Raw genomic sequence first — 13,689 nt, forward strand, 5'->3', positions numbered from 1 at the left:
CCTCCTTCATTAGTCATTGCCCCTGTACTTGGGAGAATCTTATTGTTATATTAGATACTGTGGCAGAGCTCCCCAGGATTCAATGTTTTTTCAGTTATTGTGAGAATCTTCACCCGCTGTGACAATGCCCCATGAACATTTAGACACACTTATATGCCATATATTTTGCCCAGGTGAACCTCCTGCCATGTAGCCACATTCAGTGACACCCTACACAAATGGTCTTCCTCCACTACAGTTGTAACACTTCTGTGATCCAAAACTTCTTAAAAAATGGAGCCAACTAAATAGCCAACTAAAGTTAATAAGAAAATGAAATAATAATGATATTTTACAAAATAGGAAATAAAATACAAAAAAATTAAATTAAAAAAATTTGGGATAATAAAAATGAAAAAATACTTAAAATCTCTACATAAATTTGATGATTGGCTTTTCCATTTCTGCAAAGAAGTTTGTTATTATTTTGATTAGGATGCCAATGAATCTATAAATTGCATTGGGTAATATTGGCATTTTAATGATATTTAGTCTTTCAATCCATGAACCAGAATACCTTACTATTTGCTAAGTCTTTCTAAATTTCTTATAGCAATGATTTGTAGTTTTCTGTGTACAAGTCCTTTACATTTTGGTTAGATTTATTCCTTATTTTATTATTTTAGTTGCTATTGTGAATGACATTTTTCTCTTGATGTCTTGTTCCAATTGTTCATTGCTTCTGTATAGAAACACTGCTGATTTTTTAGGTGTTGATCTTGTACCCCACCAGTTGGATGAATTTATTTTTAGCTCTAGATCTTTGTTGTGAATTTTTCAGGATTTTCTGTATATAGGATCTTTTCATCTGCACTAGGGAAAATTTTTCTTCTTCTTTTCCAATTTGGATGTCTTTTATTTCTTTTCCTTCCCTAATTGTTGTACAATTTTCATGCTAATGTTGGATCAGGATTTTCTGTATTTAGGATCCTAACATCTGCAAACAGGGAAAGTTTTATTTCTTCTTTTTCAATTTTTTTCCCTAATTGCTCCAGAAAGAACTCCCAGTACAATGTTGAGTAACAGTGGTGACAGTGGGCATCCTTGTCTTATTCAGGATCTTAGAAGGAAAACGTTCAGTCCTTCAGCATTAAGTAGGATGTTAGCTGTGAGCTTTTCACATATGTTTTATGCTTCCTATCACATTGAGGAAGTTTCCTTCTATTTTTATCAAAAATATACTGTATTTTGACAAATGTCTTTTCTTCAACAATTGAAATAATCATGTGTTTTTTCCTTTCATTCTATTAATGAGTGTTACATAAATTAATTTGTTCATGTTGAAAAATCCTTGTATAACTGGGGTAAATGCCAGTTGACCATGGTGTATAATTCTAATATGCTTTTGAATTTGGTTTATTAGTATTCTGCTAAGGATTTTTCATTTATATTCATAAGGGTTATTGGTCTCTAGTTTGTTCATTTTCTTTGTGGTGTCTTTATTTGGCTTTGGTATGAGGATGGTGTGAGCCTTGTAGAATATTTTAGAGAGCCTTTCCTCCTTTTCAAAATTTCAGAAAAGTTTAAGTAGAATTGAAGTTAAGTCTTCTTGGAATTTTTGGTAGAATTCACCTGTGAAACCTCTTTTTCTGGGCTTTTCTTTGTTGAGAGTTTTCTTATTATTGATTCAATCTCTTTATTAGTAATTGGTTTGTTGAAATGTTCTATTTCTTCATGAGTCCATGTAGGTATTTTGTGTGTTCTAAGTGTTTGTCATTTCATCTAGATTATTTAGTTTATTGACCTACGCTTGTTCATAGCATCCATTTCCAGTCATTTTTATTTCAGAGGGTTTGGTAGTAATACTCCCCTTTTCATTTCTGATTTTCATTATTTGTATCATTTCTCTTTTTTTGTTGTTTGTTTTTCAATTTCATTAATCATTTCAAAGAACACACTTTTGTTTTGTTGATTCTATTGTTTAATATTTCATGTATCACCACTCTAATCTTTGTTGTTTCCTTCCAACTGCTTACTTTGCATTTAATTTGCTCTTTTTTTCCCCTAGAACTTCTACTTTCAAGGTTAAGTCTCTGGTTTTAAATCTTTCTCTTTTTCTAATGTAAGCATTCAAAACTATAAATTTCCCTCTCAGCATTGACATTGTCTATGCTGCATCCCATAAGTTTTGGATGTTGCATTTTCATTCATCTCAAGATATTTCCTACTTTCTCTTCTTCTTTCCTCTTCAACCCATTGGTCATTTAAGAATATGTTGTTTAATTTCCAGATATTTGAGAAGTTTCCCTTTCTCCCTCTGTTATTGATTTCTAGCTTCATTCTCTTGTGTTTGGAGAATATACATTTTATGACTTAAACATATTTTTTTTAGTTTATTAAAACATATTTTGTGGCTTATCATATAATCAATCCTGGAAAATAAGCAATGCACACTGAAGAAGAATGTGAGTTCTGTTTTTGTTGGTACAATGCTCTCTTTATATCTTTTAGATCTACTTGTTTTCATATATAATTCAAGTCCTATACATCTTTATTGATCTTCTGACTAGGTGCTCTACCCATTATTGGGAATGGTATGTTAAATCTCCTAATGTTAATGAAGAGCTGTCAATTTCTCCCCTCAATGTGCCTGTATTTGCTTCATATATGTTGGAGCTCTGCTGTCAGGTGCATATGTATTTATAATTGTTACATCTTCCTATTGAATTGTCCTGTTTATCAGAATGAAATGACCATCTTTGTCCCTTGTAACAGTTTCTGAAGTAAAGTTTATTTTATCCAATATTAGTATAGACACCCCAACTCTCTTAAGGTTACTACTTGCAAGGGATACTTTTTCCATCCTTTCACCCTCAACCTACTTGAATCTTTGACTTTAAGGTGAGTCTCTTGCTGACAGCATATAGTTGGGGCATGGTTTTTCATCCATTTTGCCAATCTCTGCCTTTTGACTGGAGAGTTTAATCCATTTATATTTATAGTCTCAACTAATAGTACATGTCTGCAAATTTGCTGGTTAGCCTTTGTAAGTCTTATATCTTTTTGTCTCTAACTTCAGTTAAAACCTACTTTTATATTTATTTGCATTCTTGTGTTGATTACTGTGTTGCTTTGAGTATTTTATACAGACCCAAGAAAATTATGTTCTTAAATTGGTGCATTCCTGTGGGTGTGGGACTCTTTGATTGGACTGAAATTATTTGGAAGGCTTCAGTGAGGTGTGACTCAAGGTGGGTCTTAATTCTTTAACTGGAGTCCTTTGTACACAGAGAAGAAGGCAGAGAGAAAGAGCACCACTTTACCCCATGATGTAAGAAAAGATTCCATAATTTCCTGTAGCTGCAGAAACACAGAAAAACTCTAAGAGGTTGAATGAGAGGACAGAGGCTGGAGTAAATGGTGCATAGATAAATAGTAAGGGTCCCTGAAAGGCTCAAAGAGATAAGGCCCAGAAGAAAGGGAAGAGATGAGCCATATGCTTGATGGCCCACAGCTGAACTTGGAGGGAGGTAAGCCTGGGGGAGAAGGCAAAGACCAGATGCCATTTTGTCTTGCTACATGGAAGGAGTTCAGGATCAGCAGCAGCTAACCTTTGATGAGACAGCATCTCTGATGATGCCTTGATTTGGACATTTTCACAGCCACAGAAATGTAAGATTTTAACTTAATAAATTCCAATTATAAAAACCAGTCCATTTCTAGTATTTTGCATTGGCAGTCTTTAGCAAACTAAGACAGTTACCAGACTGTTAAAAGAATTGTGTTTGCTGGAGGTATCATTCAAAGCAAATCTTTAAGAGAAAATAACCTGATTGTTTCCAGGAATTTCTAAATTCATTATAGTTATATCAGCATAAATGGTTTACTGTGTGATACACAAATTCTTGCTAAATTTATCTAAAACTCCACCTTTGACCAATGTAATGAAATTATGTCTGAGCATCTCTCCATGCTCTAGGGATCTTTCCTTTGTGGACCCAAATTGTTGCTTGATTTTTTTTTTCATTATACATACATAAATGTAATAGGAATTACAATGACTTAGCGTTCAACATAGTATAAAAAGGATCTATTATCAGGAAAACAGCTCTCTTCATGACCCAGTTATTGAGATGCTTGCAATATCGATCATGCTGGGCCTCAGTTTACCATTTACAGAATTAAATGTCTGGTTTGAAAATTTCTAAAGTGATTCACAATACTAAAAATATAAGATTAAACTTGTTACTTATACAATTACACAGGAAGAAAAAAATAAATATCCAAAAGGTTAGAAGCGCAGCTTAAGTTTTGGTGTTATTTTTCAACATTTAAATTAAAATATCAAAAATTTTAATCGTCAAATAAAATGGACAACTCATACAGGAAGACAGTATAATGACTTGGCACAAACATTTCTGGGGTTAGACTGGAGTTAGATCTGTTCATAAACTAACTAGTACGATTAGTAAAATGTCAATAAAAGATCATATCATAATATATCAGTTAAATAAATTAACATATGCAGAATGTATCTGGCACACAGCATTAGAAAGTTCTTGCAAAATTGTACATTCTTAAGAGCTTTAAAATTCTCACAACTGAAAATTACAACTAATTAGCTACCTTTTTATCTATAGAAATATTATTTGACCTTATTTATAGCAGCTGATATAAGATATATGTTATTGTTAATATGTGAAAAGTGGCTTTTCTGATTAACAAACTTGTTTTCTAATACCATTTATTATAAATTCCTATCCTTTCTCTCAAATTTTAAAAACTGTATAAAATATTTAAATATATGCAACTTTCCATATCAAAATCTAAATGATTCAACATATTAAAGATTTGTGCAATTTTCTCCATGATTTGTATACTTCAGTAAAAATTTTGTTCACAAATGTCTCTTTTTTTTTGAAAAATGAAATGTAAACTCAACATTAATAAAGCTGGTATTGTCAGGATGTGAGCTGATATAGTAATAGGAGGTAGAGAAGATTATTTCTGTCATGTAACAAAAAAAATGAGTTTCTTACATGTTAACTTTCAAGTGAAAAATGTCAATGGCAGAAAATTTGATGCTGTTATCTCAGCCTTCAAATATAAAACCTCTTGAGAGTTATATATTTTAAGTGCTTTGTTGTAGTTCTACATATTTTTAGGGATTTCAGAAAGTCATCCCTGTTCTTAGGTATATGCTTCTCATTTTCTTGATTAAAAGCCATTGAAAAAATAGAATGAATATAGTTATAACATTTGGTAATAATATGGATATACTTAGTCTTGACTCTGTCATTTTACATACATTTTCTAAATAAAATGAAAATGCTTTCCTCATGAAAAGGTTAAATGCATGATTTTAAACTATATAGATGCAAGAAGATTTATTCAATAGAGTTGAGAGAAAATATCTTTTTAAAGTAGAAAGAAAATATCTTGATATATATATTAGACATTATATATATAATGGTTGTATTCTTATTATATACATTCAATTGCTATATTCTATTAAATTCAAAAATATTGTGATATACATACACAGTCTACACACTGCTATAATTATTTTTATGTTCAAAAAGGGAAATCATGTATAAGTCTTGAAATTTTAAGGCTTTATTGCTTAAAATTGGTTAAAATATGAGATTTCATTAAATCATGCTTTTTATCTCATACCATTAAATAAATGTCATTAGGTCAGTTTACTAACATGATCAGAGAGATAAAAATGTCTTTATTTATAAAATATGTGTTAAATCTGTATTTCCATGCCACGAATGATTTATATATTATATATTATCTCTTCTTTACAAAATTGAAATTTTAAGTGCTTATTGATAAATGCATTAATTCACACAAAGTTATACAATAAGAGTAACATATTTCTGTTTACTGTAATTCCTTTAGTTTTGCTGTAATATATTTATCAATCCACAGTCAATTATTTTTTTTCCTATGCTTTTTTTTTGCCTGTCATTGATTTTTTTTAACCATTTCAACAAAAAATAGAGTTGCTAGGTCCACAGCTTTATGTGGAAGCCAAATGCAAACTTATATTTGTATGTGAAATAGTAAATTTATATGTGAAACTATTACAGAAAGGATTCTACAGAGAATGTAGAAACTCAAATTACTCAGAAATTCTTTTTCCAAATGGTACAACGAAAGCATGTGGTATTAGAGTCAGGGAAAGGTGGATTTGTGTCTTTCATGGACCGTGTACTAAGAATTTGACCTTGAACAAGTAAACATTGTTCTGAATTTCGACTTTCCCACTGGCTATCCAAATGTCTTGATGCTAAAAGCTCAGCTTTTTTCAGCAATTAAAATACTTATAAAATCTGGGGAAGCAGACTTGGCCCAGTGGTTAGGGCATCCGTCTACCACATGGGAGGTCCGCGGTTCAGCGCTGCACACAAGGAGACCTGACACAACAAGATGACACAACAAAAAGAAACACAGATTCCCGTGTGGCTGACAACAACAGAGGCGGACAAAGAAGACGTAGCAAATAGACACAGAGAACAGACAACCAGAGTGGGGGGGGGGGAGTGGAAATAAATAAATAAATAAATAAATAAATAAATAAATAAATTTTTTAAAATAATCTGAAGCAAAAGAAAGGTAAGGAGGTTATTACAGTAGTCCAGTTGAGACCAGATGAAGTTTTGGACTACTGTAATAGTAGTTGAAAGTTGAAAAGGATAGAAATTAATTTGAGATATAAATGACATATAAAATAATAAAACTTGCATAGGAACTAGAGGTGAGAAAAATGAAAGTTGGAAGTCATTGAGCATATAAAAAGAGATCCAGGTATTTATTCCCCCAGCTCTCTGTTCCATACCACAGGTTGGCAGCATTCCTCTATAAAACCATGGCTCCTATTATGAAGCCCTCTCCTATACAGTAGCTCTCTCCTCATTCCCTTGCCCCTTGAGATCTTGTATTAGTAACTTCTACTGATCTATTATCTCAGTATGTTTCACCTCCCTTTCTCAGTTTCTTCTAACCAACAAGATTATTTGAAAATACTCTTTTCTTTACAAGCACTTCAATCAACCTCTTAGGAAAGTGCCATTTGTTTCTGGATGGGACCCTGACCAGTAAAGAAATTAGTGATGAATTGAAATGTGATCTTGCTATTGAATATTCCAATATGAAATGTCAAGTGTGGCATGGGAGAAAACACTTCATGGGTTCTGTGAAGGGAAAGATATCTGTTGATTATAACTATAGGGATAAAAGTTATCTTACAATGAAAAAAAAAAATCATAGCTCTGTACCCCGTCTCACGTACAGACCAGGCTGGCTCTAGGAAGTAACAGAAACACACTCAGCAGCCATCTCCCAGCTCTTACCTACCTCCAGCCTCCCCTTCAATTGTAAGCAAATGGTTCAGTCTGTTTCTGTTTTGCACCCTGGAGATGTTATGTCTAATGGAAAGGGTCAACTATACCTTGAACCCATAACTGGGAACAAGGAGCCCCAGAGCTTAGGGCAGGAACTCTCAGTGGGAGGGTCCCCTCTCCTTGGGTTGTATAAATAACTCCACACTCAAATTGCACAGGGTCTCTCTTGTTGTGCATCTGTTCCCAGCCCAAACGGTAGCAACTTCCTCCATAGATTTTGGAACAACAAATGGGGTAACATGAGGAAGTATGAAGTGGGTTGATTTTTTGGCCATTCTTGCTTTGCTTTTGTACAGGAGTATCTTGGACAACACAGGACACATGGCTTTGTTAGTTAGGCTCTACTTGCCTGGGTTGCTGTACCAATCCATAGCTGGGTATTCAAAGACTTCCTGTCTCTATAACCTAAGGGAAGGGTGGCAATAAATGGGACTTTGAGAATCTCCCTTCCCCATGAATGTCAGGGAGTGGGATAGTTGGAGCCACACTGTAATCAATGAGATAGGGCTTCCACTACCTGGTGTATACTCCCCTGGCTTTTGGCTTCTCATGTCTGTTCTATTTCTGAAATCAGGCAGGCCAAACACTTAGGCCACCAGACTGATCTTGTAGTTATTGTGAGGCTAGTCATTACTCAAAAGACTATTAGAACAGAAAATTGGTACCCAGAGATGAAAACAGAAGTATGTGATTTCACAGAGGAGATATGGAATATGAATGAAATGTATGGAAAGAAGCTGGTAGAGGGCCTCCTCTTGTGGTTGTCATGACGATGTGATGAGGGCACCACTAACAAACTGATCAATCAAAATGAATGAAAGAGTCTTGGCTGCCTTGTGTCCAGCCCTGTCATTCAACAAACACTTAGTCAGTTAGAATTAAAGGTGGAGGAGGTGGGGGGTGAGGAGGCAGCAGCAGACAGTGAAGCATAGGCATACTGTGGCCACAGCCTCTGTTTGACTGGATCCTTCATGGAGGCAGACCAGTATATCCCACTCTGGGTGACCATCCCAGAATTCCAAATAACCCTTGGAAGGAGGAGGATGCTGTGGTCATGCTGTGACAACTGAGTGTTGATGCCAATGGGACTTAGCCGCTCACTAGATTCTCATTTCTTGGCAGAACATCGATGATTTTATTAGGACCTTCCTGACTGGGGTGACAAGCTCTTCTTTTCCTTACTCCATGGCTTCCCTTGGAAAACCCTTTAGAAGGGGTTTATCGTCTCCTCCCTGCTTGGAGCAAGGGCATGGGTACTAGGGTGGTGGCCACCATGGCAAATGACAAAGGAGCCAACCAGTGAGCATCAGGCACACATCTGCTGTAGCAGTTTGATATGGTTATGCATTCCGAAAATAGATATTGGATTATGTTTGTAATCTGGTTTACACCTCGGCGTGATTAAGTTATGATTAGAGCTTTGATTGGACCATGTCATTAGGATATTAAGTCCCCACCCCTTGGACAAAGGACAGAGTTGAGGGTTCTTAATGTTGGAGTTTTGATGTTGGAGTTTGATGCTGAAGTCTTAAGCTGGAGCCTTGGGGAAAGAGACAGAGCCATTCACCTAATAGTCTATAGTTAAACTTGTGGAGAGAGACAAAGCCTAGAGAGCCTGATAGTCTACAGTTGACTTTGTGGAGAAAACAGAGGAGCTGAGCCCAGAGGAACCCACGAATCCTGAACCCTCACAGGCATCAGCAGCCATCTTGCTCCAACAGGTGAAAATAGACTTTATTAAAGGAAGTAACTTATGTCTTGTGGCCTGGTATCTGTAAGCTACTACCCCAAATAAATACCCTTTATAAAAACTAACCAATTCCTGGTATTTTGCATTAGCACCCCTTTACTGACTAATACACCTGCTAACACAGGGTCCTGAGACTCACATGTTGGGTTGAGAGCTGCCCCTTCCTCTCAGTACCCCAATCCAAGTTATGTTCTTGAACCTACTAGAGCAAGGGGTCCTAAAGGACACCTAAAGGATGAGAATCTTCAATGGACAACATTGGGAAAATAGAAGGAGGCCACAGGCCCCTGCCTGACTTCCTCCCACAATCCCCAGATTTTCTGTAGAAGAGGAGATCGATACTGCAGATCTCCTGCTTCTTCCTTTGTCCCATCTAAGAAGTCTGTCCCCCAAGAAGGATATTTTGCCCAGGTTTCACTAAATTAAAAATGGCCTAGGGATGGGCCAAAGGCCCTAACCAGCCCCCAAGGACCAAAGGCCCTATGCTTCAATGTATGTATAATTTGGAGGCAGTCAACAAACTTTTATGGTTCTTTTAGATACAGTCGCCCAAGTCACTATCACTCCAGGAAATGTACAGGAGAGACAGTGATGAGTAGAACTGGGAGGTTTCAGGTATTTCACCCAGGAATGGAGATGGAAGGTTGCCTTTTCCTTGTGGGTTGTTTTCTTTGGCCATTTGGCCATCCCTGCAACAGTATTTCCTACTGAGGAATACAAAATTAGAGTTGACATCTTGCTCCACTGTATGTTCCAGTGGAAACTATGCAGATATATTTCCCAATCCTAACAAATTATGGCCATTACAGTTGGAAGAATGGCAGACCATGCACTCTCAGTGATCCCATCTCCTTATTGGATTGTCCAATGGTGGCAATTATACCTCCCTGGAGGGAAAAAGAAAATTACTAAATTAGTAAAAGTCCTTCTAACTGTGGGTGTCTTCTGTTCCACTATGTCTGCCTATAAAAGCCTGGTGCAACCGATGAAAAAAGGCAATTGGGGCATAGCAGCTGATGGTAGACTATCAGAGGTTAAAGGCAAATGTGCTTCCTTAAGTGCCTACAATCCCACACATTGTGTTCCTGACATATTGGTGTCATATCATATTCTTTCTATTAGTATCTTTCTGTCTTCCCTATATTAGGTGACTTGGATAGCAGGTACTTTCCACTGGAAAATGGAGGAGAAGCAGGCCCTACAAGAATTATAAGTGGTTCTTCCAGATGCCCTACTACTAGAGCTTGAATCTTCTTCTAAGCTACAAGATTCTAACACCTGGATAATATCAATTAGCCCTTCTGGCAGAAGAAGGGGGCAGCAGGAAGTCTCAGGGCCTTGGGTTTTTTGGGCCAAGAAGTTTCTCTTCTACTGGGCCTTGGTATAAATGGAAAAGATTACTGAGAATCCCCAGGTCTGCCTGAAGTAAGGATTCTCCATCATGTCCTGGGTTCTGGTTAATTCAGGATTGTGCTTTCCTGGGCTGCCAGGAGTGATGTTTGCATGAGCAGAGGCAGAGCTTCCTCTTAACAATGATCATGTTGCAACACCAAATGAGGGCCCTTTCCTCCTTGCATTGGCATCTTGAGAACTCTGACTCAAAGATGCCCCATCAGATGTTCAGCATTTGTTCAATGATGGATCAGCCATGCTGAAGCCATTAGCAGCTGATGTTTCCTTTGCCTTGGACAGACTATATTACACCTCTAACAATGGAATAAGTGTCCAATGGGTTGCACTGTGACCAGTCCTGTTGGCTCTGGAACACTTAAACTAAAGAACCCCTATATACTTGTTTACTGGCCTATGAGTTATTGCCAAGAGCTTCCAAGTTTTGTCAGCTTCATGGAGGGAACAAAATCAGAAAATTAAAGTGGGAGAGGGACCTTTGGAAGTAATTGGCAGTGTGGCAAGGCATTATCTGTGCTACCCATTGATGTGCAAGGCAAGAGTTCATATTACAATGAGCATTATTGGAATGACCTAGCCAATAAAAGAGCACCAAGCTGCTTTTCACACCTGATAAACCTGGAAACCCTCCTAGGAGAGAGGCAGAGGATACACCCTGCCTGGTGGATGAAGACAATGAACTTACCCTTGGTGCTATCTGTAAGAGAGTTGAATTTCCCATAGCTGCTTCCACTACAGGATGAAGAAGCCATCACCAAACTGGAATTAGAAATTCTGACACCATGAACATGGAGTATTTCTCTCATTAAAAGAGGTTCAATCTAACATTTACTAATGTGAGAGATGTCAACTGCCAGCCACAGTCCATAAAGGGCATTTAAGAGCTAGAGGAGGCACTTTGGACTGCTTGTGATAAGTGGACTACACGGACTCTCTCCCACAATCCCAAGTTATGTCCTATGCTTTTGTTGCAGTAAACACCAATTTGGGTTATGGTCTAGCCTTCCCAGTTCATGATTTGGATGTGGTGCATAAATGAGATACCTTGGAAAAGAAGCTCTGCCACCCCTTCAGGTACTCAGACAGCATCTCCTTTAACCAAGAAGCCCACTTTACTGCACAATTCACTCATCCTTGGAATTATATGCACCTTCCACCTCACCCATACTGACAAGTAGCCAGCTTGTGGACAACTTTAACAGCTGCCTGCAAAAGCTTTAGCATCTACATGGTGACAACTCTCTTATTGGATAGACTGTCTGCCTTTCTCAGGTCCTCTGGAAGTTGAAATCATCAGTTTCTACAAGGGAAATACAGACATCTCCTGCTACCTAGCACTGGCAGGGGACTCATCAGAGGTATATGGGAGAACCCAGGCTTTGTTGTTTGTACAACTTATACCCAGCAAAATGTAGATTACAAAACTTCAACTACTCTCTACCTCAAAAATTGTTTCTTCTTGAATTCTACCCTTCTAGTTCATCCAGATTCCTTCCCTCCTTTTTCATCCAGAATTTTGATTCATCACTAATCTGCTCTCCCCAAACGGTTTTGGATTTTATTTTTTCTTTTTGTGCTTTCCCCTGCTTTCCATGAGAACATGCTTGATTTTTCATAAGTGTTAAATTAACCAAAAACAAAAAAATTTACCGGATTTTATCTTTCTTTTCAGCTATATCCCTATTCTGATCAAATATCTTGACAGCAAATGCTGTCCGAAAATGAGTCTCTAAATACCTTGCAAAGAGGGCATTATTGATCCAATAATGAGTATGAAATGTTTAAAAGGATATCTACCAACTTAGAAAGCTATGCACATTGAAAAATTCTCATAAGGGATAATTTACATATTTTAACAATTGAGTAAATGTATCCATTTAGCAGAGTTTTTGTAAGAGTATATTAGGTGTCCATTGCTTCTTTTTTCCTTGTGCAACCACCACATTTTCAAATTTTTTTAAATTTTTTTATTTTTTATTTTTGTCTTTATTTTTTTAATATTATATTAAAAAATATGAGGTCCCCATATGCCCCCCACCCCCTTCACCCCACTCCTCCCCCCATAACAACAATCTCCTCCATCATCATGAGACATTCATTGTATGTGGTGAATACGTCTCTGAGCACCGCTGTACCTCATTGTCAATGGTCCACATCATAGCCCTCACTCTCCCACATTCCACCCAGTGGGTCATGGGAGGACATACAATGTCTGGTAACTGTGCCTGCAGCACCACCCAGGACAACTCCAAGTCCTCAAAACGCCCCCACATCTCATCTCTTCCTCCCATTCCCTACACCCAGCAGCCACCATGGCCACTTTCTCCACCACCACATTTTTAACAAAAGGCATTATCACTTCACATTTACAATACAATGTATATTTAGGCAAGTTTCACATTTCAGTTCTCATCTAAAACATATATAGGGTTTGTAAAAAGGTTAAGTATATAAGTAGTCATGCACAGAATTTATATCCAATACACATTTTTGTTAATAAGTAGCTTATATCCGTATGCATTTCTCAACATGTTGAGCATCCGAATATGACATTTTCCTCATTACAAACACTTAATTAAAAAAAAGTTTTCATTTTAGAGATAGAGAAGGGACTTTAAAACCTCAGGAGAGATGATAATTTTCAGAACAATAAATTTTGGGAGTATATACAAGAGTCTTTTTCCTGTATTGAGTTACCAAAAACCAGTAGAGAAACATTGATACATTATTTAGATTGAATAGAATGGATATAGATTCACTTAAGTAATTTAAGAAAATTCTATAGCAGAGCTTCATTGTAAGGCTGTTGATGATTTCTAGTTTGAAGGCCACAGGGCACTGAGATAGGACTCATTGCATGCCAATGGGTCCTTAACAGAACAGGGCATCTCTGGATATCTCTGCAGCAGCATTTTGTTGCTCTTCCCTCTAATGGCTGCCAGGACAATCACATGATTAGTATGGCCAGCACAACAGTTAAGGTAGGGGGTATAGTTACATTCTAGCTGTTTCCACCAGAGGCTATTATGTAGACCTATATTGTTTTAGAAGCAGAGCATTAATGCCTCTGGATTAAAGTGACTGTTAAAATCAATGTAGACCATTACAGAAGAAGAGAAGAATTCTTCTAAATTGATT

This window comes from Dasypus novemcinctus, chromosome 1, assembly GCF_030445035.2.
Source record: "Dasypus novemcinctus isolate mDasNov1 chromosome 1, mDasNov1.1.hap2, whole genome shotgun sequence".
In the NCBI taxonomy this organism is placed as follows: domain Eukaryota; kingdom Metazoa; phylum Chordata; class Mammalia; order Cingulata; family Dasypodidae; genus Dasypus; species Dasypus novemcinctus.